The 24,185-nt window shown below is 51.8% G+C and overlaps 1 long non-coding RNA gene and 1 pseudogene across 1 annotated transcript; both read right to left on the reverse strand.

Moving 5' to 3' along the window:
- LOC140685174 (serine/threonine-protein kinase pim-1-like) overlaps positions 1-12,150 on the reverse strand; it is a 65,206-nt pseudogene extending 53,056 nt beyond the window's left edge.
- A 4,277-nt stretch (positions 12,151-16,427) lies between these two features.
- LOC140685201 (uncharacterized) lies at positions 16,428-23,317 on the reverse strand. The gene is made up of 2 exons (XR_012058481.1): positions 23,253-23,317; positions 16,428-18,415 (listed from the first exon to the last, which is right to left on the reverse strand). It is a non-coding gene; the product is annotated as an uncharacterized lncRNA (long non-coding RNA).
- Positions 23,318-24,185: the final 868 nt, after the last annotated feature.

A 24,185-nucleotide genomic window follows, 5' to 3' on the forward strand; every position in this document is an offset into this window, starting at 1 on the left:
TCCAGGACCCATAGGCCTGGCAGCCTGAGCTCGCTCCAGGGGAAGGCCTCGGAGCAGATCCTCCTGAGTGCCATCCCATGGCACGTGCAGGGAACCCGGGCATCTGCTGGAGGGTGGGAAAGCTCTGCAGAGGGACGGGGGCAGCTGGGGCCCCTGACGGGTTGTTGAGGGCTTCTGTGCCGGAGACTGGGGGTGTTGGTGTTGGTGGGGTGTTGGGGAAGGAGTTGTCTGGAAGGTGAGTGGTTTAGGTTGGAATTTGAGTCACTTTGAAGGCAGCATCTCTGGTTTGGCACAGCTTTGGTTACGGAGGGCAGAAAGAATATTTGTGATTTTTCCTCTTCATGGTCCTGATTCTCCTGCAAAGAACAAGAGGGGAGAGCTGTACTTTACTGGACAATTCGATATCTCTACCAGGGGGAGGATTAGCCTTTTTTCCTTCTATTCATTTGTTTAGGCTACTTTTGTAACACTGAGTGGACTTTCATTTCTTGAGATCTTTTATTCCTTAAGATAATTAGGATATTATCATCCCTTCATAGAAAACCATTTGCAAACCAAAGAAAGGCCCTTGGTTTTGCCCTTGTTTTGTGTAGTGTTATGTTCTGTAAAGTGACCCTCAATGGATGAGGTTAAGGCAAATGAGTTGCTGCTTTGAGATGGGAAGCAAAATTCCAAATCTTCTTTTCCTCAGGCTATCCCAATTAATTTGGGAAGTTTGCAGTGTTTTGGAACTACTTGAGTTGAGCAATGGGAAGTAAAGCTTTCCTGAACTGAGGATTCTTACTTGCCTGATTCTTCTGTGCCTTCGCTGCTAAGGTGTTTTTGTGCTGAAGGCAATAACTTCAATGAGAAAATAATTTCAGCATGGAGTAAGAGCTTCTGACAGAGACCAAGTGTTGCCAGCAGTTGCTCCAGGTGCTCCTGCCAACAGCCCCTGCAGGCAGGAGCACAGCCCCCCAGTGCAGGTGGGTTTGGCTCCCTCTGGCACAGAAGCCCCCCAGGGGCACAGGTCTCTGGGGCAGAAGACAGGGCACCAGCGCTGCCAGTGCTCGGGGGGTGGCAGGTCTGCTTGGGCAGGGACTCTGCCTCACCTGCTGGTGTCAGCGCTCCCCGGGCCCCAGGGCTCAGAGCAGCATTCGTGCCCTGACCCACACATTCCTTGTGCGTGCCACACCTGCGGGTTTAGGATGGCCACCAGCTGGGACATGTCTCAAGGAGGCAGTGCCAGCTTCTGTGGAAGGCCCTGTGCACTTCCCAGCTGCGGGGGCTCCTGCTGCCCTGAGCCCGCAGAGCAGGGCAGCGTTTGCTGATGGTTTGAGCCGTTCCTAAAGACTCTGTCAGCCTGTCTTGGACACTTGGGGTGAGGGATTCCTTCTAACCTGGCCATCTTGGGTGGGCTGGAGGCGGCCATAGCGCAGGGGGCAGTGTGTGCAGGGGCCCTTTGTGACATGCTGCAGCATGGTCACCATGGTATGGAACAGCATGTCAAAGGACCCTTTGTGACACGTGGTGACATAGGAGCTGGTGGTGACAAGGCCATTCCACAGTGCTCCAAGCACTTGACAGGACAGGACGGGACAGAGCAGTGCTGTGAGGAGCCCCCACACAGCGCACTCCTTCGTGTCTTACCTGGAGCTTTTCGAGGTGTTATTACTGCAGCTGACCTCAAGGCCAGACCACAAATCCAGCCACTGACATGGAGCAGAGACCCCCAAGAGTGCCCAAGCTGGCCTGGGTGGAGGAAGAGGAAGAAGGCCCTGGAGTTGCCCCTGCACACGAGACTGAAGAAGGGGTGCCATTCAAGCAGCTGCAGGAGGGTGAGTGGCAGAGCTGGGCTGCTGGGCTGCAGGGTTAGTAGCTGCAGCCAGCTTGGCCCTGCCCCATCCCATCCCATCCCATCCCATCCCATCCCATCCCATCCCATCCCATCCCATCCCATCCCATCCCATCCCATCCCATCCCATCCCATCCCATCCCATCCCCTGGGGACATGCCCATGGACAGGATGGAATAGGGGCCGGGCAGACACCCCACAGCCGTGCTCCATGCCCTGGGGCGTCGCAGGGCTGTCCCTGCCTGGGCAGTGCAGGGCTGGGCTGTGTTCTCCGGCCTCTCCCGCAGCCCCTCAGCTCGGGCTGCGCTCGCTCTTTGCCAGGTGCAGCCGTGGAGCGCACACAAGAGCAGAAACGCACCCGTGGCCGCTTCCGCAGAACAGCGCAGGTATCTGCAGCCATCCCCACCTGGGCTGGGCCTGCTGGCACTGCTCAGCCAAGCACCATGCTTGGAGAATTCCATGGAATATCCCTGGCTTCCTGCCCTTCTCCTACAGCTGGTTTGCAAATTCATGAAGAGGATCCGGGAGGAAGAGACCACCATGGGCACAGGGCCCAGAGCATATTCACACATCTTCAAAACCCAGACCTGTGCTGCCCTGGCTGATATGCTGGTAGAGGAGGGGTTTTCCAATCCAAAGCAAGTAAGCAGCCTGTGGCCAGGCTTTGAGCCTCCCAGGAATTACTTGGCCTCCCAAGGCACGTCTGCTGCTCCCTGGAAGCCTTTGAGGCCATGGCAGTGTGGTGGCAAGGGAAGCACTTCTCTGGGGCAGCTGGGCACATTCCTCCCTCTGGCAGCTTTCCAAGTTTCCTCGTGCCTTCTCCAGGTGCCCGCCATGGTGAGGTACATCCACCAGTGGCTCGAGGCCAACCAGTTTGCTGAGCACAGGCTGAACAGGACCCTGCTGGATCTCACCGAAGAACGGCCCGCTGACGTAGTCATGACGCTCCTGCGTGTGGCCCCATTGTGTGACAGGTATGGGGCCCACCTGCCCAGAGGGCTCAGGGCTCCCCAGCCCATCAGCCTGTACAGCCTGTGCCAGGTGTCTGACCAACAGAGAGTCCCAGGGCCCTCTGGCTGCTCCCTTTGCCAGCCCTGGCACATCAGCCCCCGAGCCTGCTGCTCCCTCGCTGCCCCTCAGGGGCCCGTCCCTACAGGGCTGGGCTGCCTGAGTGCTACTGGTGAGGGGCAGTGGGCAGAGGCAGGGCTGGCAGCCAGCTCAGGTCCCCACTGCTGCCCAGGCCACGGTGCTGTGTCTCAGACCCCCCTGAGACAGAGCTCTGACCCCACAGAGCTGCTTTGACCATGTGGAAGAGCATCATGTGTTCGCCCAGGACTGCAGAGCCGGCCATGCTCGTACTCCTCGATGTGCTGGGCAGCTGGCCAGAGCACAGCACGTGCACCTCCGATGGGGACAAAACGGGTGTCTTTGTCCTGGCTGTGAGTTTCTGCAACTGGCCTTTGCTGTCCCCAAGGCCACCTCTCCAGCAGCTCTCCATCCTCCCTCCCTCCCTCCTGGCGTCTCCCTGCCTCAGGCGCTGGGCTGAAACCTGGCCTCGGGGCAGCTTCAGGGCCACCAGGCCCGGTGCTCCCCTGTGGCTCTCCAGGCCTCTCCCTCCCGTTCTCGGGCCCTGCCACACGAACACCTCGGCACTGAGCGCTGTCTCGGGCTGCTCTGTCCTTTGCAGGCAACTGTGCTGATGTGGAAGATCCTCCAGCTGCCCTGTGTGCCACATATGGTGACTGTGTATCTCCCCCACCTATTTGTGCATCTGCTCTTCCAAGTGCTCTTCAGCACTCTGGATGTGCCAGAGGAGGTCAATACCTTCTGGAAGGGATGCCAGCAGCAATATGGCCTTGACACCAGCCCCAACAGGTGCTCCATGCCAGTCCTCCTGTCCTTGCCACATCCCTGGGCAGGAGCCAGTGCTCCCAGCGTGACCCGGGCTTTGCTCTGCACACAGGTTTGCAGTGCAGACCCTGAAGTCCCTGCTCTGCCAAATGCAGCACGAGGATGTGGTGGTGGCAATGGAACGCAAGTGTGGCTGGGACAAGCTGCTGTGTGCTGACACCTACCACCATGCCGTGGGTCTGCTGGCCAAGTGAGACCCCCCTTCTCCCCGCTGCCTCTGACATTTGTGCTCTGTGCCTGGGGTGCCCCATACAGTGCCGGTGGTCACGGGCCAGAGGGCCTTGTCACCCAGGGACAGCCAAGGAGACTGAAAAAGGCTGGGAGAGGAGGGTGCCCACAAGCAGCCACCTCCCAAATAGCCCAGGGGCCCTTGCAGGATGCTGGGGAAAGACCAGACCTCTGTGAGTCAGTCCTGGGAGAGGTTTGTCCCCCTGGCCCACAGTCTTGGTTACTTTGTCTCCTGCCAGGGAGATGTCCTGTGTCTCCATCCCCTTGTGCTCCCGGATCGCTCGCTACCTGCTCCGGCTGCTCAGCACACAGGAGCCACGCTGGGAGCTGCCCTCCCTGGCGTTCTTTGTGGAGGTGAGCCTGAAGGCCAGCGCTGCCTCGCTCAGCTGCCTCCCAGCTCTCTGCCCTCTCGTAGCCACAGCTGCCTGGGACGGAGCCCGCGCCCTGTGCTGCTGCCTGGGCTCAGCCCTGTGCGGTTCTGGGCTCCTGCTGGCTGGTCCCCTGTCACTGCCCTGTGCCTTTCAGGTCCTCAAGTGCCTGGACATGAGTGAACGCGGTGCTGACAGAGTCCTGCAAATCTTGTCACGGCACCTGCAGAGGGGGTGCAGAGAGAAGTGTCACCTGGTGCTCAGGGCCCTTCTTGATCTCATCAACAATCCCTTGATGGTGAGAAGGGGGCAAGGGCTGAGGCTGCGCTCGGGAATGCAGTCACTTGGGCTTGGCTGGGCTTTGGGCACTGGGCCAGCTGCTCCCAGCTCTCCTGCCTCCTGCTTCAGCTGCCCAAGTGCTTCAGAACAGCCCTTTGGCCTCTAGGCCCTGCGGCAGCAGGATGGCGTTTCACAAACTTGTGTTCCGCACAGAGCAAAAAAATGTGGAGCCTGACTGAAAGTCTTGTGGAGCTCCTGTGGGACGCAGATGGAGAGATAGTTAGCATGACAGCCATGCTCCTCAACTTTATCATCTTGGAAAAGGACATGCTGATACCCAGCCCTATGGCACTGCAGCTGGTTGAGGCTCTCCTGCCACTCCTCGACCACGTAAGACTCACTGCCCCCAGCCATGGCCACTGGCTGCTGCCTGGATACTTTGTGCCCTGTGGATTTGCAGGCCTGCACCAAGCTGAGCCCCGTGCAGCCGATGCTGAGGTCTTTTTTTCTTCCCTTCATACAGGACAATAGCCAGGTGCAGCTGCTCTCCATAGTGCTCCTTGGAACATTGGTGACTCTTCCACAAGAAAAGGAAAAAGGGGCTCTGAAGACACACGTGCACCAGACCTTGCTGCCACTCTTCTTCCACTGCCATGATGAGAATCAGCGAGTGGCACAGGTGAGGACTCGAGGGCTGCTGCTGTTCCCCTGGGAGGGGGCTGGGCTGCCTCCTGCCCTGGCGCCTCGTGGGCTGCAGCCTCCTCCAGGCCCTGGCACAGGGACACAGGTCCTGCGCCCTGGGCTGTGGGGCCATCTCCACGTCTCTGCTGCTCTCCAGGCTTCAGAGGAAACGCTTCTGTGTGCGGCCGAGTTCCTGAAGAGGACGGAACTTGAAAAGCTGGTGAAGAGCAAGAAGCTGTGGAAGTTCACAGAGTGGCTGGTAAGGAGGGCCGGGAAGCCGCAGCCCCAGGCTGGAGAAGCCCCCTGAGCGCGGTGCTCGGTGTGCAGGCTGGCAGCTGTGCCCCTGCCCGCTGCTGCAGCCCGAGGCCGTGCCGGCTCCTGCGGCCCGAGCCGGGTGCCGATGGAGCCCCGGCCCGGCGGGGCTGCGGGGCGGCACCGCGGCTCCCCGGGCAGCAGCCGGCCCTCTGCCCCCTCCAGAGCCCGGCGCCGGCGGCTGCTGGCCGCGCCTCAGGGCTGTGCGGGCAGGGGAGGCCGGGGCTGGCGCGGAGAGCGCCCGGCCCAGGGGCTGAGCCCGCGCCAACCCTTCCCTGCTGCCGCTCTCTGCAGCTGGCAGAGGACAGGAGCAGAGTGGCCGAGCACCTGCGCCGGGCCCTGCCCTACCTGCAGAACCTACAGCAGCCCCTGCGAGAGGCGGCCGTCAGGTTCATGGGTGAGCCAGGAGCCCGAGCTCCCTCCCCGCCCCGCCGCAGCTCGGCCCCAGCCCCGGGCCGGTGCCGCGGAGCCCCGCCTGCCCTGGGCGCTGCTGCCGCCCTCTCCAGCCGTGCCCTGGGGCGGCAGCGAGCGGCGAGGGCCCGGCCCGAGCCCTGCCGGGCCAGGAGGCCGTGTGGGCACAGGGCTGGCAGCGCCGCTGGCAGGGAGCTGTGCCGCTGGGCCTGACAGGCTCTGTGTTCCCAGGGACGGCCGGGCAGTACCTGAGGGGGAGGACCAAAGAGCTCCAGCTCATCTCTGAGGGTGAGTGAGGGCAGCGGGCTGCCAGCGGGGGCTGCCGGGGGAGCTGGGAGCCCTGCCCCGGCTGCGGAGGGCTCTGCTCCCTGTGCGGACCAGGGCCGGCGTGGGCAGAGCACACAGAGGTTTCAGGGCACCTGGGGGATTCGTGGCCATCAGCTTCGGGCTGATCCAGCTGGTCCCTGCTCCCTTCTGTCCATGGCCAGAGCCGGCTGGGATGGCCCTGGCACAGAGTCTCCTTGGGTCCCCTCAGATGTGGGAACTGACCATGGCTCTGTTCCTCTCTCTTTCAGCCCTTGAAGGCATGGCCAATGACATCAGTGTCGCCGTTGGAACCCTGGCAATTCAAACATTGTACATCCTCCAGGGAACAGAGAGAGCTCCATATTCCATCTCTGGCAACCTGCATGATCGGCTCCGCAGGGCATGGAGGAGACGGCCTCGTCTGTCTGGGCTCGACTGGCTGCGCTGCTGGAGCTCTGCAGAGAGCTGATCCCAGAGCCTCTGTCTGCTGGGGCCACCTGAGCCAGCTGGAATGTTTAATTTCTTCAAGATTGTTCTTTCCTTTTTTTTGTTTTCCTTTAGCATATAAATATAGGATGTGTTGTAATAGACAGACTCCCAGGATCTTTCTTTTGCTGCCCAGGCTCAGAAGGGCCTTGGGGAAGAGGCAGAAAAGGGTTCCTGGGCTCAGCAAGCTGCCCAGGCATGCAGGGTTGCAGGGAAAATGGCCAGAAGCCCCTTGGCCTTTGGTGGTTCTGCTGAAGCCTTTGTGCTGCTGACAGAGCAGATGGGCAGGGTCTGGAGCTGTGGGATCTCTGTGAGACCGGTGCCTGGAGATGGCCACAAGCCCTGTCCCAGGCAGGAAGCGCCATCTGTGTCCTCCTGCCCGTGTGTTGCTGGCTGGATTGCTGAGGGCTCCCAGGTGCCTCTTGATGGGCTCCTCTGGAGCTCCTGTGGGGCTGCGGCGCTGCTGCCGGGCAGGTTGGCCGGGCTGGGGGAGACCCTGAGGGGACGGGGCCACAAAAGGATGAGGGGCTGCGGAAGCCCTGACAGGACAAGGCAGTGGGAAGGCACTGGGGGGACGTGTGAGGGAGTGGGTAACGCTGGCTCAGGGAGGAAAGTGGGTTGGAGCCAAAGAGACCACTCACCCCGATGTTTGTGTGGCAAACAGAGCACGTTTATTCTCAAGCCCTTCCTTCTAAGGGCCTTTGAAAAACCCAGTCTGGATGATTCCACTGGTTTCACAGCTTCAGGGGCTGCAGTGGTGTTATGGTTTGATATTGGTATAATGTTAGTGTTTTTTATGAAAATGCAATTTTTTACCTGAATGCTGTGAAATGCGATTGGGAATAGAGTAAAGCAGGCTTAAGCTTAATAAAAGAAAAAAATTTTATTAAACTCCTACTATTATGTTATTCTAAAAGAGGGGGGGGAAAAAAAGGGGAAAGAAAACACACATAATTTAAAATGAAAACTTTTTAAAGTATTTTTCTTTTCACTACTTAACTTTAATAAATTACAGTGAGACACAATTTGGATTTTAATTAGGTTTCTATTTTTTAGATACTTAATATTTGGTTTATTTGTAGGGAGATAGCAGGTTTTTTGTGTTATAGATTTTTTAAGAAATATAGTTGTTATATTTTGTGTTTTTATGTTACTATATGGCACTGCTTGGAGAAAAAAGTTTGCTACTGGTGACTTTTTTATGTACAGTGCCTTCACTACTAATGTATGGATGGACAAACTGTTTTTTGGATTTTTCTTTTCAAGGATGCTTTGCTAAGCGGGGAAAAAATAACAGTTTAGTTTTTTAGTTTTGGGACTAATAGTCTTCTCTATTTTTTCCTGGGGCTGAGGGTCTAAGAATAGAGATTTTCTTCTTTTTTTTTTCTGTGAAGACAGGGGGCACTATTATAAACTTTTTAAACTTTGTTTTGTTTGCTTTACCTCTGTTTTTTTTTAGTTGAAGCATGTTTTTTTTTGCTTACTAGCATTTTTTTTAAATATAGGTTTTTTTTGGAGGAGAAGATTAGTTTAGTTTGTGGCTATTAAGAAAAAGTTTAGCTAAAAGTTACTTTATCATCTTTTTTTATTTAGAATTTTTCTTTCTAACATTTTAGGTCTTAGGCTGTCTTTTTTTTTTTTCAAACTAAGGAGGAGAAAAATTTTATAAAGCTTTGATTTTTTAGGAAGGGTTAAAAGTTTTGATTCTTAGAGATGGCTTGCTGCTCAGGCTTTAGTTTTTATAGGTGTTTGGGTACTTTGCGGCTCTCTTGCTCTTTTTCTGCGGTGAACTGCTGATAAAATTATTGTTGTCTTTTTCTTTTTCTTGGGAGAGAGAGAGACTCTGGGGGGAATGGAGATATTTTAGATTTTTTTACTCTTTTATCTGTAGGGGGCTAGTTTGGTTCTAGTTTTTTTACTTTTGGGCTTACTTCTGAAGGCTACATGGCTTCTTACCTCCCCCACCCAACTCCTGGCCGGGCAGGGGAGAGTTTTGCAGTGACTGCTGACTGGAACTTAAGAGCACGAGTTCTCCTGGGAAGTTTGTTTTTAACTCTTCTGTGTTCTCAGAGGCGTGTCTATCTTTAATTGGTCAATGTTTAAATTGACTTTTTCTTTTCGGAAAAAAATTTTTTCTGTGTTAAACTATGACAAGTGGGAGCCCAGCTGGGCTCTGCCCTGGGGCCATCCTGCAGGGACAGCTGCACACAAGGAGCATTCCCTGCCACAAAGAGCCAAGCCAGGGCTGCAGGGCAGCTGCTCCAGCCCTGACTGCACTGCTGAGTGCTGTGCTCTGGGGCTGGGGCTCCCCGCACAGGGGACTGCACTGCTGTGCCAGAGGAGACAGAGAAGCTGCAGCTTCAGCCTAACTGAGGTGGGTGCATGGGCTGGGAAGAGTGGGGAGGCTCAAGGGGATTCACAGAGCTCATCCTGCTGCACAGATGAGGAAAAGGGAGTGGGAACTCAGCAGTGAGGAGAGCTGGGGGCTGGAGAGCAGCTCTGAATGACACTAAAATCCCACCGGACCTCTGAGACATTGCTGCTCCTCAGCCAGTGACAGGATGAGTCCCTAAGCCTGGGGCTCGGCCTTCCTCATGGTGAGGGGCACCAAGGAAGGCAACAGTGTGATGGAGACTGGAATGGGCTGGGAGCTCACTGGGGGAAAATAGGGAGCAGTTGGGGAGTAAAAGGCAGGTGGGGGAGAGAACTGGTCAGAGAAGGGCTGAGCTACAGCTTGAGCAAGCTGAAAAATGTCATTTGGAGTCATCCCAGATTGATTTAATTTCAGAAGTTATTGAACAAGTTTATTTCTTGGGTGGTGCCATGTTTTCCCTTGAAGGTGTACACTCTGCAAACTTGAACTGTGTTGCTGAAATGCTCAAGCAAGTCTGTGCTGCAGGGCACCCCATTTCTCCTTTTGCTGATTGTGGCCCGGTGCTGAGCTCCAGCAGAGCCCTGGCAGGGCCCAGAGCAGCCTCAGCATCCGCAGAGCCCGGCTGCAAGGAGAGAAACCAGAAACCACCCGTCAGCTGAAGGCTGCTGTCCCCTTGTCCCAGCTGCCCACAGAGCCCAGGCCATGCTGGCTGTGCCCAGAGCTGTGCCCAGAGCTGCCCATCACTGCTGCCTTTGGGAGCAGAGCAGGAGGGCAGGACATTCCCAGCCTGCAGCCAGCCACGGCACATCCAGCCCTCAGCAGCTGCCCAGAGCAGGACGCTCCTGTGCTCGCTGCCATCTCCCCAAAGCTCTGATCCCACCATGCCAAGCAGACCAGGACTCACCTCACACCATCCTCCGCTGGGAGAAAAGCTGGTCCCAAACGATGTCCTCAGCCTTCTCCAAGGGCACAGCCCATCCACGCTGCAACTGCTCCCAAGCACTTCCCAATCCCAACTGGACCTTACATAGAACGCTTCCTCTAGAAAAACAAACAACAAACTGTTGAAAAGAGATTAAGGACAAGGGGAAACAAGAAAAAAACTCTTTATCTCTGTTCCCACCCAAAGACCCCAGTGCATTGATACAGGCAGGGAAAAAAGTCTGGGTTTCCTTGCTTCTGATTGCCAGGGCATGTGTGGAGCTGTAACTCACCAGGGCCCTGCAGCAAAGTGTGCATGTGGCTTTTTCCCTTCTTCTATGGCAGGTGAATATCCTGTATCCAAGGTTCACAGAACAGGTCTTCTAAGGAAGGTCTGTCCAAGAAGTGCATGGATAAACACCCCCTGATAAGATCTTGGCACTCTGGGCAGAGAAACCAGAAACCAGCGGTCAGCTAGAGAAGGCTCCTGTCTGCTTTGCCCCACTCTTCCCATGCCCAGGCCATGCTGCTTTTGTGTTCCTGGCTGGGCCTAAACTTTCCCATCAATTCTCTGTTGTGGAGGAGAGCAGGAGAGCAGGACATGTGCCACCTCCTCAGCGGCTGCCAGAGCGAGATGCTCACGAGCTGCTGCTGTCTCCCAGCACTGGTACTCCCCCGTGGCCAGAGATGAGGATCCACCTGGAGAGAGCCGCTGTGGCAGCGAGAGCTGATGGTCCCAGCTGATCTTCCGACCCCTCCTGAAAGGGTGCTGCCCGCAGACCATCTGGTGCAGCAGGATGCCCAGGGACCAGACCGTTGCTGCCTCTCCGTAGTACCAGCCCAAGTGGGTCCATTCCGGGGGGCTGTATGACAGTGTTCCTGTGGAATACAGATGGAGTTCATCGGGGGAATGCTGCTGCTGCTTCCAGAGCCTGGCTCCAGCATCCCTGGGCGTGCAGGGGCTGCCCCAGTGGCACACGGGGTGACTGCTGCACTCTCGCCAGCATCTGGGACTTGTCTACAAACTCAGGGCTGGACAAGAAGCCCCTGGTGATGGAAGAGGGCAGCAGAAGCCCCAGCAATGCCTGACTATGACATGTAAAGCAAAAATCCACTCAGGGCTGGGGGAAAAAAACATGTCCTTATCCTCCCTGCCTGCAGTGCCCCAAAAATATTATGAAGCCAAGACAAACAAGGTGATTGGAGCAGCCCAAGCCCTTCCTCTCGCCTGCACAGCAAACTGGCTGGTGCACTGGTCCTGGCCCCCTCCTCTGCTACCCCCACCCACGGGTGCTTTTGTCAGGCCGGCTGCTGCTGCTCCAACCCCAGCCCCAGGCAGAGTGGTGGGCAAAGGCTGCCAGCAGGGCTGGAAGATGCCTCCCTACCCAGCCCCGCTCAAAAGCAACTCAGGGGAAGGCTCAGTACCTTGACTGGCAGCAAAAGGGAGAATCCTGGCTGCCACACCCAGCTTGGCCTGTGAGATGTTGGGCCATGAGATGGCGGGACCGGGAGCACACCCCTGCCCAGGCTCACCTGCAAAGTGAGTGTAGGCTGTGTCTTGCAGGTAGGTGCCACAGCCAAAGTCAATCAATTTTGCCTGGCCAGTGGCCAGGTCAACCAGGATGTTCTCTGGTTTGATGTCGCGGTGCAGGACCCCTCGGCTGGTGCAGTGCCGCACGGCCTCCAGCACCTGGCGGAACAGCTGCCGTGCCACCTCTTCAGACAGGAACCTCCGTGCCGAATGAAATGCAGGAGGTCCTGAGACCGCTGCGGCCGCTCCAGCACCATCACGATGTTGTTGGGGAGCTCAAGCCACTCCAGCAGCTGGACCACAGCAGGGAAGCCAGTGGACACCTTGTCCAGCAGGACGATCTCCAGGGGTGCGCTGGTGCCGTCGGGCTGCGGGAGGACCACGGTGCCACCAGTGGGACTGATGTCCTGCCAGGGCTGGGGAACCCCTCAGCCAGCCCGGGATGCTCTGCGCCCTGCGCTGGCCCCACGCCCGCTTGCCATTGAGGGGTCCTGGTGGCTTCCCCCATGCCGGGCCTCGCCTCATCCCCGCCCGGCACGGCCCGGCTGTTCCCGCTGGCCCCGCTCACTCAGCAGCTCGCCCCAGTGCCGGATGCGGTTCTGTGGCACCCTTTTGATGGCCACCTGCAAGCCAAAGGCAGCACTGGGCTGAGCTCGCAGCCCGCCCTGCCGAGCCCCATCCTCCTGCTTCCTTCTCCTCCTTCCGCCTCCTCCTTCCTCCTCCTCCTTCTCTTCCTCCTCCATCATCCTCCTCCTCCTCCTCTCCCTCCTTTCTCCACCTCCTTCTCTTCCTCCATCCTCCTCCTCTTCCTCGTCCTCCGCCCTCCTCCTTCTCCTCTTCCTCCTCCTCTGCCCTCCTCCTCCTCCTGCGCCCGCCGCCGGCCCCGCCACTCACCGGGGCACCGTCCGAGAGCCGCGTGGCTGCGAAGACGCTGCCAAAGCCGCCGCGCCCCAGCAGTGAACCCACTCGGTAGCGCTGCTGCAGCGCCTCCTGCGCCTTCCCTGCGGGCGGGACGCGGCTGTCAGCGCTCGGCCCGGGGCCAGGAGCGGCCCCCGAGCGCCCCTCAACCGCCTCGGGCCGGCCATCCCCAGGCCTTCGGTCTCGGGAACGGGACACGGGAGGCTCGGGGCCGGCGGCCGCGCTGCTGAGCGACGGAGCTCGGGCCGGGGAAGCCGCGGCGGAGGCGGCGGGAGCGGCCGTGCCGCGTGTGTCCTCCGTGGGGCCCGGGAGGAGCCGGGGCCGGGGCCGGGGCCGGAGCTGGGGCCGGGCTCGAACCAGGCGGAGCCAAAGGGCGGCGATGCCGCCCCAGCCCCAGGCACTGATGCCCGCCCAGCAGCGCCACTGACAGCACAGCCAGAGCCGGGCGGAGGCGAGACCGCGGCGGGGCGGGCGGGGACGGGGACGGGGCAGCCCCGCCCGGGGCCGGGGGCGGGCCGGGGGCATGGCCCGGCTGGGCATGGGGGAGAAGGAGGCGGGGAGAGGGGAGGGACAGCGGGTAAGGGACGCCAAGAGGAAGGTGTCCGACAGTGGGAGAGAAAGAAGAGAAAGAGAAAGAAGAGAAAAATTGCTTATGCTGCCGCTGCTGCCGCCGCTGGTGCCACCGCCGCCGCTGCTGCCTCTGCAACTGAAGCACCGAGGCCGTTTGTCCGCGTGTCCGTTTCCCGCTCCCCCCACCGGGGACAGCCCCTTTGTCTGTCGAAACACGGGAACTTTGCAGTGTTGAGCCCAGATCCAGAGTCTTGACTCCTGCACACTGGCAGAGAAATCCCCTCCGCTGTGTCGCTGCTGTGCATTGTCCTTGCTGAGGTTCAAACACTAGTGGGGCACATTCCCTGGGTGTAGGATTCATACCTGCTCCTCCAATTCTCTCCTCCAACGACTCCATGAGGGGTCTGTGTGGATGGACCTCAGGGGACCCATTCATGCTTTGAGACACTTTGGGTTTTTCCTCGGACTTTGACTCCTGGTTAGGTTGGCGCAATCTCCTCTCAGGCCCTGAGCTTCCAGGGCTCAGCTCTAAATGCACCACGGGGCTCATTGGGATCAAGCAAGTCCTGACAAACCATGGCTCTGCCCTGATTTCCTTCTGCTCTAGTGCAGTCCATTAGGAAGCTTTCCTACAATACTGATGGAAAACTATTTGCAAGAGCTTCCAATAAATCCACATTCCTCTTTGAAGAGTATATTTTATGACTGTTCTATTTAGAGCAGAGGTGACTGCAGCATTCAGCGACTGATATTGGTTCAGAGACTCTCCTGAGGATGTCTGGCCTAGTGAGAGAAGCTGTGCCTGGAGGTCTGAGGCAGTGTGCACAACCTTGCCCCACATAGCCCAAGCCTCTCCTGTCTCTGCTCAGTCACCTGGGACCTGCTGTGCTTGGAGAACTGGCTGTGCTCAGGCAAAGAGGGGTTTTCTTCTTTTATTTTTTGAAGCAATCTAAAACTCCTAAGCTTCCCCATTTAAAACAGACACACTCCTCAAGTGTGTGCCAAGCCCTAGGTACCTCCAAGGAGGTTCCCCTTCCCCAAGGCAGAGCCCTGCAAGGAATTATGTAGACACACAGGAAGATCTGCAATGAACACAAATGCAGAGTTGGCTCAGGGCAGAATGAGAGCTATTCCTGAAGGACAGACCAGCTTTGCACTCCTTGCAGCTCAAAGCTCCCAGTGGGTCGTTGGGAGGTGTGTGAGTGACTCAAGAGGGAGGGAAGGGAAATGCAGAGAGCCCTGGAAGTGCTTCTGTGCAGACAGGCTGTGGGGAAGGGCACCGCACACCTGCCCTGGGCCGGCTGTGAGGGTGGATCATCATCCCAACCTGCACTGGGCATTGCAAGGGACTGCTGCCATGGACACCGCACTGACCCCAGTGCGCCAGCCCATTGCTCAGGGCTGGTGTCACTGCCCAGAGCCAGAGGGGAGCCCTTGCTGTGGGTCTGTGCCGTGGCCGCCTGCCCTGTGCCACGCGGGCCGGTCAGGCGCCGCGGAACCTGCAGCAAACAGCAGGGCCAGGGCCAAGGCCAGGTCAGACAGACAGAAAGGGGCAGTGCTGGGCACTTTTTGCATGGCAGCCCTCACTGGGACACCACACCTGGCCTGGCAGGTGCCATGGAAACCCCTGGCAGGGACTGATGGCACAGACCCTGGCACTGAGACGCTGCTGCTGGGCCGGGTGCTGAGCACAGGGCTGGGCACACAGAGATGCTTTTGTTCTTGCTGAGCTCCCACTGAGCCAAAGCCTGGCCTGCCCCTCCTCAGGCCACGCTGGAGAGGGGCTGGGGCTGCGGGGGAGCTTGGGAGGGGACACAGCCAGGACAGGTGACCCCCACTGACCCCGGGTGTTATAAATTTGCGCCACAACGGAACATAATCCAATTAAGAATTTTATTAATTTACAGCAAGTAGCATATGAACAAGGGCAACAGCGCTGGGCAGCAGACAGAGAACTTCAAAAATCGAAGCTCCACTGACTGCTACCCCGATTCGCTCAAACTGTCTTCTTTTATTCCAATTTCTTCTTTTGTCTCCCTGGAATTTGCAAGCCAATTCCTGCCGTTATCTTGTGTTTGTATAGGCAGTCTCTGGTGTGAATGGTTGTTGTGATCTTATCTTACATAGGCAGTCTCCGGTGTAAGTGGTTGTTATCTTATCTTGCATCAGCTGTGTCCATTCGCTGTTTGCATACCTCCGTTACCTAACCTTACCTCAATAAACAATACCTCAGTCTGTATTTTTCTCACTTTTGTCTAACCTTTACATATATCTTAATAAACAATATCTCAATCTGTAGTTTCTTACGATTCCCCCCTTTTTCTTTTTATCCTATTATTGTTTATTAGACGTTGCTTTCATTCTCAGCACTGCAAATAAACCTTTTTCCACAATCCCAACATTTATCATTACACTCACATGGTAATACTTCACAATTACAATAGGCGTAGCCCCCTTGTGGCATAACACATTCACAACAATCTTCATTCTCATTAATAGATGCATTTTTATATTTTTCCCCCGACCTCGTAGTTAAAATTAGCAGTTTAGCTATGTCAAATCGTTTTTTAATATCGTGTACTATACAGCGTAATATACAAGGCCCGAATATAAGTCCCAGAATCAATATAATAAGCGGTCCTGCTAAGGCAGACAGCAAGGTGGTTAGCCAAGGTGAAACATTAAACCAATTTTCATACCATGTCCTACCCGCCTCCCGATCCTTTCTACGTTGATTTAACCTTTTTCGGAGTTCAGACATAGTGTCCTGAACTACTCCCGTATGGTCAGCAAAAGAGCAACATTCTTCATTTATCGCTACGCATAACCCCCCTTCTTTTAGGAATAATAAATCTAACCCTCTTCTATTTTGCAGCACTACTTCCGATAAAGACTTTACTGAAGTGGCTAAATTTTGGATAGATTGTTCTATTTTTGCTAAATCTTCATCTACAGCCGTCTGTAAACTTTGTAATTCCTGACTTTTTACTAGGGAGGCTATGCCTGTACCTGCTCCGACTCCCCCCGCTATTAGCAGTGTAGCTAAGGTTACCACTGTAATTGGTTCTCGTTTTTGTATATTCAGGTCTCCTTCAAAGTGGCATAACACTTCCTCAGAGGTGTGATAGATTAGACGAGGAACAATTATCACCTGTACGCAGAACTGAGATTGATCAAACAGATTTAGGGATAGGCAAGGCGTTACTCCGATGTCTGAACAAACCCATTTAGCTCCTGGTGTCGAGATAGCCCATTTGTCTTTTCTATTCTTGTGTTTATTTATGGTTTTTGTAGTGATTATTGTCGTTTGGTTGCACAAAGGCTGATAATTTTTGGGCACTGTACCAATACATTTTCCTTGACCTGTTACTAATTGAATAGTAATTCCCTGCGTATGGTTTTTTTGGTCATTCCATGGGCATTCTCGTGGGTTTGAACCTCTAGACCATTGAATCTTATCTGATTTTCCAATCGCCTCAAAATATGGTGGTCTAACATTATAACATAACCAGCATTCCTTAGTTAAATTTGGTTTGCTTTCATTAAGGGCACGATAAGAGGCTTGCATTAAATCCCATAAAGGGTCTTTGGGTTTCAGCACACCTGAATCCCTACCAGTCACCACGTCATTAGCTGTTCTATTTGTTATCGATAAGGGGTTTGGACAAGTGGTTGTAACACTTGCGGGGACTATCTTTTTCGTAGGGGAAATGGGTGAATTCAATACTTTATTCGGCCCAACAGGGAGTGGATCATGTGGTATTTTAACTTTTCTTATGAGAAAATGCCCTCCCCCGTCTTTAGGAATTCCTCCATAGACACGTATTCCCCATGTTAGTCCTACTAACCACTTGTCTCCTAAGGGCTGTATTACTTGAAATTTGATGCGGGTACAGACTTCCCTGTCTCGTGAAGCCACATAACCCATGTCCCGCAGACCTGTAAGATCTACACCTGTTTGTTCAGGTACACATCCATTAGGAGTCCAGGTTGCTTTTATATATTTATCAGGGGCCTTTACTGACCAGCCCGAGGCTATTGTTTCACATCCCCAATAGCCACAATAATAATGTCCGGGATAATTACAGTAAGACGGTCCAGAAGCCGGGCATATATAAAATGGAGGTCCCTTTCCACAATGTATTGGTACTAAATCACAAAGTTTTACTATGAACTCTGGTGGACCTATGTCGCTAAAAGTGGCTATTGTTCTCGTTCCTTCCCAAGATATTAGTTCCCACTTGAATGGTTCATGTGGGTTTCCCCCTTCTGCCAGGGTTATTATCAATATGAAGACTAACGGTATACCAGGAAAAAGGGTGTCTGTCAATTTTACCAATTTATGTACATTTTTACCAATCCCGGGGAAGCTCTGTTGTTCCTGCTTTTGCGTCCCATTGTTCTGATTTTTTTCTCCACAGTCTGTTCCTCTTCTGCCTCGCCCGTCGACTCGGCTGCTCCGAGTCACGGGGTGCATCATCTTCTCGGCAGCAAGGGAATTCTTCAGGAGAACAGCTGTTTGGGATTTCTGCCTGTTTACATAGGCTTCCCACTTTGCAGCTTGAACTAATGGGGCAAAGCAAGACACAGTTAGTACTTCCCTTCTACACTTTATAACCAAGATTTCAGCCACAAAGAGGACAGGTTCATTGGAATGGTAATAATAATATTGAGGGTATCCACATTCACAGCGTGTCCACCATTTATCCCGGCATACCTTATGCCTAAAACAAGCAAATGGAAAACAATTGTAGTTTAAATCATTACAACTAATTCGTATAACTAGAGTACATACATTATTTACATCAGCATATCTTTCATATTCACTATTGTGTGACTACATATGCTTAACAATTTCCTTCAGCACACGTTGTACGCTTCCATATATAATAGATAAAAAAGGAAATAACTATAGCAAATATAAACAGCAATACACACTTTATACCAAAAGGTAATGCAGCAAAAAAATCAAATAAAGTCTTTATAATTTCGTTATCTTTTTAGAGTTATCTTGGTGTCACCTGGAGTACTGATTACTTTCCAGTGGGGTCTCGTCACTGGGCCTTTAATGCGGCTGGCATGAGTCCATCCACGCTCAGCAGTCCGGACAGCTGTTTCTGTTGTCAACAAAACGAGATAAGGTCCCTCCCAATTGGGTTTTAGGGTTTCTTCCTTCCACACTTTAATCAATATCCAATCCCCAGGTTTAACTTTGTGTATTTTTAAGTCCAACGGGGGTCGTTGCACAATCAGTCCATGTTCCCAAAGCTGGTTACGATGTTCTGCTAATTGTGAAACATATTCATTAATCACACGGTCTCTAATTAAAACATTTGTTTGTGGGCTTTCAATTCTGTAGGACATTCCATACACCATTTCAAACGCTGATATTCCTACATCTGCTCGGGGTCTGGTTCTGAGAATTAATAGTGCCATAGGTAGGCATTTAATCCATGATAATTTGGTTTCTATCATTAGTTTAGTCAAAATAGTTTTGATTTCTCCATTCATCCTTTCAACTTTTCCTGAACTTTGTGGATGCCATGGTGTATGGTATTCCCACTTGATACCCAAGCTTTCTGTTAGATCTTTAACAATTTTTGACACAAAATGCGTTCCTCTGTCCGAGTCAATTACTTCAGGTACTCCATATCGAGGTATAACATGTTCAAGTAACACTTTAGTGACTTGGTTAGCGGTTGCCCTGGAGGTAGGAAAAGCCTCGACATAATGTGTTAAGTGATCCACCATTACTAATAAATATTTGTAACGCCCTACCCTAGGTAGTTCAGTAAAATCTACTTGTATATGTGAGAAAGGTCTGTATGCTGGGGAACGTCCCCCAAGAGGTCTCTGTTTTATGTTTTTTCGATTAACCTTTTGACAGGTCTCGCAGGCTGCCGTGACTGCCTTTGCTATATTATATACACCTATACAGGCATACTGTCGATTGAAATGATCAACTAATGCCTGAGTTCCCCAGTGTGTTTTGCTGTGTATTTTTGAAAATATTTCAATTGCTATGCCCTTCGGCAAGACTTCTCTCCCATCTGGCAATATGTATTTCCCATCCTGTTCTTTAGCTCCCATTTGTTCTAGTTTTTCTTTTTCTGCAGACTCAAAACTCAAATTTTTACTAACTGGTGCTTGTTGCATAGTCAGAATTATATTATAATTGCCTGCCACTCGTTTTGCTTCTGTATCAGCTGCATTATTTCCCCTAACCTGATAACTTGTACCTCGCTGGTGTCCCTTTATATGTACAACTGCTATTTTATTTGGCATTTTCAATGCCCCCAGAACTCGACGAATTAATTCCTGGTGTACCAGCTCTTTTCCCTGTGAGTTAATGAATCCTCTTTCCTCCCATATTTTCCCAAAAGTGTGTACTACTCCAAACGCATAACGTGAGTCTGTATATATAGTTCCATCCTTTCCCTTCAGCGACACTAATGCTTTCCACAATGCATATAGCTCACAAGCTTGTGCTGACCAGCTGGCACTCAGGGGGCCTGATTCTCTTATCTTAAATTCTCCTTTTTCCCACTTAACGATGGCATATCCAGACAATCGTTTACCTTCCACTATTCGTGATGACCCATCTATAAATAATACTTCTCCACTTTGTAGTTCTTCTTCTTCTAAGTCTGACCTAATGCGTGTTTGTTGTTCAATTGTTTGAAAACAATTGTGCAATAGTTCATTACCTTCTCCTGGGTACAAAAATTCAGCGGGGTTAACTGCTCCAATAGTTTTTAAAGATAGTTTAGGGGATTCTATAAGTATTCCCTCATACTTTAGTAATCGGCTATCTGTAAGCCATTTCTCTGCCTTTTGTTGCAGCACTCCCCTGATGTTATGAGGCGCATATAAGATAACTTCTCCATTAAAAGTAATGCGATTTGTTTCCTCAAGTAATAGGGCAGCGGCAACAATGATTTGTAAACAGCTCGGCCAACCCCTGCTCACAGGGTCTAACAGCTTTGATAGGTATGCCACCGGTTTCCTTTGTCCGGCCCATTCCTGAGTTAACACTCCGAATGCCGTTCCTTCGTGTATGTTAACAAATAAATGGAAGGGCCTTTTTAAATCTGGGAGGCTTAAAACTGGTGCTTGACTTAGCTCCCTTTTGAGGCTGGCAAACTGCTCTTGATCCTGAGGAGTCCACTTGGGTATTTTTCCTTTAGGCAATTGTTCATATAAGAATTTAACTTTAGAGCTGTAGTTCTCTATCCATTGCCTACAATACCCAAATAGTCCTAATACCTGCCTAATTTGCCTCTTAGTGACAGGCATAGGTAATTCCAGAATTCCTTTAATGCGCTCTGGGTCTAATATTTTCTGGCCGTTAAACAGATAATGTCCCAGATATTTCACTTTTTCCTCCACAAATTGTAACTTTTCTTGTGATACCCGTAGTCCCTTTTGTGCAAGAAAGTTTAGAAGTCGAATGGTTTCTTTCTTTACATTCTCCTTATTATTCCCCGCTATGAGCAGATCATCTACATATTGTAACAGCACATTCCCCGTTTGTACCTGATATTCTGTTAAGAGTTCTTCTAGGGCCTGTCCAAACAGATTAGGGGATTCAGTGAACCCTTGGGGGAGCACGGTCCATCTTAATTGCTGTCTCCGGCCCGTCTCTATGTCTTCCCATTCAAAAGCAAAATAATTACGGCATTCTTCTGCCAGTGGACAGGCCCAAAAGGCATCCTTTAAATCAATTACGCTATACCAGGAATTATGTGGTCCTAGTTTGCTTAGCAATGTATATGGATTTGCTACTACAGGGAACCGGGTGACAGTTCTTTTGTTTATTTCCCTTAGATCATGTACGAGCCGATATTTCCCATTAGGTTTTTTTACAGGCAAAATGGGGGTGTTAAAAGGTGACATACAAGGCTCTAAGATTCCTTGTGCTAACAATCGATCAATTTCTGACTTCAATCCTCTCCGTCCTTCTAAGGATATGGGATATTGCCTTACCCTCACAGGTACGTGGGGTTCGGAAATTTGGATTTTAATTGGCGGCATTTCCAGTCTACCAATTGTGTCCGGAGAGTACCAAACATTGGGGTTAATTTGTTTTTGATCATCCACAGTCAAAGGATAAACGGATACTGCCAATTCTTGATTTTTTACTTTAATTTCTAATTGCAGTTCAACAATTAAATCTCGTCCTAACAGATTAAATTCTGCTTCAGGGACGAGCAAGAGTTCACCCACTCCAAATTTATTTTCAGTTTCGAATATCACATTTTTAATTTTTCTCACCTTAAAGGGTTCCCCTTTTGCCCCAATAACTTGTACCTTTTCAGGGGAAACTTCATATCCCTCAGGTATTTGCTTAATAGTTGATTTCTCAGCCCCAGTGTCTACCAAAAAGGTGAACTCTTGTCTCTGGGGACCTATTTTTAATTTTATCAAGGGCTCACGGTGACTCCGGTCCCCTAAAATATAGAGCCCCTGACTTTCCTATTCCGTTTTCAAATTTTCCTCATCCCTGATCCTTTCTCTGCAATTCTTCTTTATATGTCCCTTCTTTCCACAGTAAAAACAAGATCTCTGTTCCTTTTCTATTACTACTTTTCCTTGTTTCATCCTAGCAGATCTATGTTCACCAGTTCGCCCTTTGCGGTCCTCTCTGACCGCTGCTACCATCATTCTTACTTGTCGCTTGCTGCTCTTTTCTTCCCGCCTTACGTAGACTTTCTGAGCTTCCCTCACTAATTCATCCAACCCTCTATTCTGCCAGTTTTCTAACTTTTCAATCTTCTTTCTGATATCTTCCCATGATTTTGCCACAAACTGAGTTTTGAGGAGCGCTTGTCCTACAGGATCGTTTGGGTTTACTCCAGAGTACAGCTGAAGGGCTTTCCTCAGCCGTTCCAGCCATTCAGTAGGGCTCTCATCTTTCTTTTGCATTTCATTAAATGCTTTATTGATATTCTGCCCACGGGGTACTGCTTCCCTAATTCCCTGAATTATTATAGTTCTCAGGTCCTGCATATGAGTTCTATGAGCCGGATCCTGATTATTCCAATTAGGTCTTTGGAGTGGCCATTTAATATCTGCTCGAGGTCCCTGGGCATGCTGAGCATCCCACAGTCTCATTCCTGCTTGTCTAATCATATCTCTTTCCTCGGTAGTAAATAATTGACCAAGGATAGATTGCATCTCATCCCAAGCATAAAGGTTTGGTCCCAAAAATTGATCTAGTCTTTCTGCTACTCCGAATGGGTCCTCAATTAAGTTTCCCATCTCGGTTCTTTTAAAATCTCGTAAGTCGGCAGAATTTAAGGGTACAGAAATATATCCAACCACAGGTTGAGGTCCTCCCATAGGTACTTCCCTTAGGGGGTACATCTGAGCTGCCCCTCTTTGACTTCTAGTTACACGTCTAGGAGGGGGTGGGGACCCTTGTTCTGATTCTGGTGGGGGAGTGGGCGCTCTGGGGATCTCTGGAGGGGCTGCGGGAACAGGAGGAGGAATATAAGGAGGGAGGGTTAGAAGGGTTTCGTCTAACTCTTCCTTCTTTTTCTGGGGTTTAGTTTTTGTTTCTTTTAATGAATAAAGTCTAGCCCCCGGCCTTTCTAGACACACTTCCGCATATAGACTCTCCTCCGGGTTAAAGAATTTTTTATTATTAACCCAGAGGTTTAATTGCTGTCTTACCCAATCTTCTTCTGACCCATAGACTGGCCAAATGACATTTTTAGAAATCTTCTTCCCTCCCCATATCTTAGTACAATATTCTATCATTTTTTGCTTATCTTTCCCTAGGGTTCCAGGGAAATACTTCCAATTATCTAAGATATATGCCAGAGGGGTATTCTTAGGTACAGTGGGTACCCTTCCCATGGGAGTTGAAGGCTTGCTGCCCTTCGCCCCCATCTTCTGGAATATCCACAAACAAACACTCACTCGCTCCTCTTGTTCCTGGCCCAGTCCCTCGCGGGAGATGGAAAACGCAGTACTTAAGAGTCCACACTTGCTTGGTTCAGTATATCGAACCTCTCATTCGTTATATTCCAGGAAACCCAACCCCACCCGAACGGCAAACCCGCGAACAATTTCGCCGCGAACAGTTTCGCTCTGCGAATAATTTCGCAATATACTTACGCGTCCTGCGTCTTCGTCCGGACTCCCGTGCACAGAATTTTTATGGGATTTTACCGGTTTTTTCCTTTGTCCATTATCCTAGATTTTAGGTTCGTCGGTAAGGTTGAGGAAAGCTGTTGATCACGGGGCCGTGAAAATTCGCAGGGCGCCTTTCCCCGGAGGATCAAAAGCCCACCCTTCCTTATCCGAGTCACGGCACCAGAAATTGTTATAAATTTGCGCCACAACGGAACATAATCTAATTAAGAATTTTATTAATTTACAGCAAGTAGGATATGAACAAAGGTAACAGAGCGCTGGGTAGCAGACCGAATACTTCCAAAAACCCAAAGCTCCGGCTGCTACCCCGATTCGCTCAAACTGTCTCCTTTTATTCCTATTTATTCTTTTGTCTCCCTGGAATTTGCAAGCCAATTCCTGCCATAATCTTGTGTTTGTTTAAGCAGTCCCCTAGTGTGAATGGTTGTCGTGATCTTTATCTTCAGTCTCCAGTTGAAGTGCTTGTTATCTTATCTTGCATCAGCTGTGTCCGTTTGCTGTTTGCATACCTCCATGGCCTAACCTTATCTCAATAGACAATACCTCAGTCTGTATTTTTCTCACAGTTGTCTAACTTTTACATATATAGTTTCTCACAATTGTCTAACCTTTACATATATCTTAATAAACAATATCTCAATCTGTAGTTTCTCACAGCTGCCATCCCCCCTTCATCCCAGCAATGGAAACAGGTTCTGCCCCCACATGTCCTGATGGCATTAGGGTACACTGCACACCAGTATCAGCTAAGGCTTCATAGTTCTGTGGCTCTGATGTGCCAGGCCATCAGATCCACACCATCCAGAAGATCCGGTTTCCCCGTGCCTCTCCCTGGCTAGAGGCAGAGCCCCTCTAACCCTGGTTATTATTTCTTTCCTGGGCATACATGGTAGA

This window comes from Taeniopygia guttata, chromosome 16, assembly GCF_048771995.1.
Source record: "Taeniopygia guttata chromosome 16, bTaeGut7.mat, whole genome shotgun sequence".
NCBI classification, from domain to species: Eukaryota; Metazoa; Chordata; class Aves; order Passeriformes; family Estrildidae; genus Taeniopygia; species Taeniopygia guttata.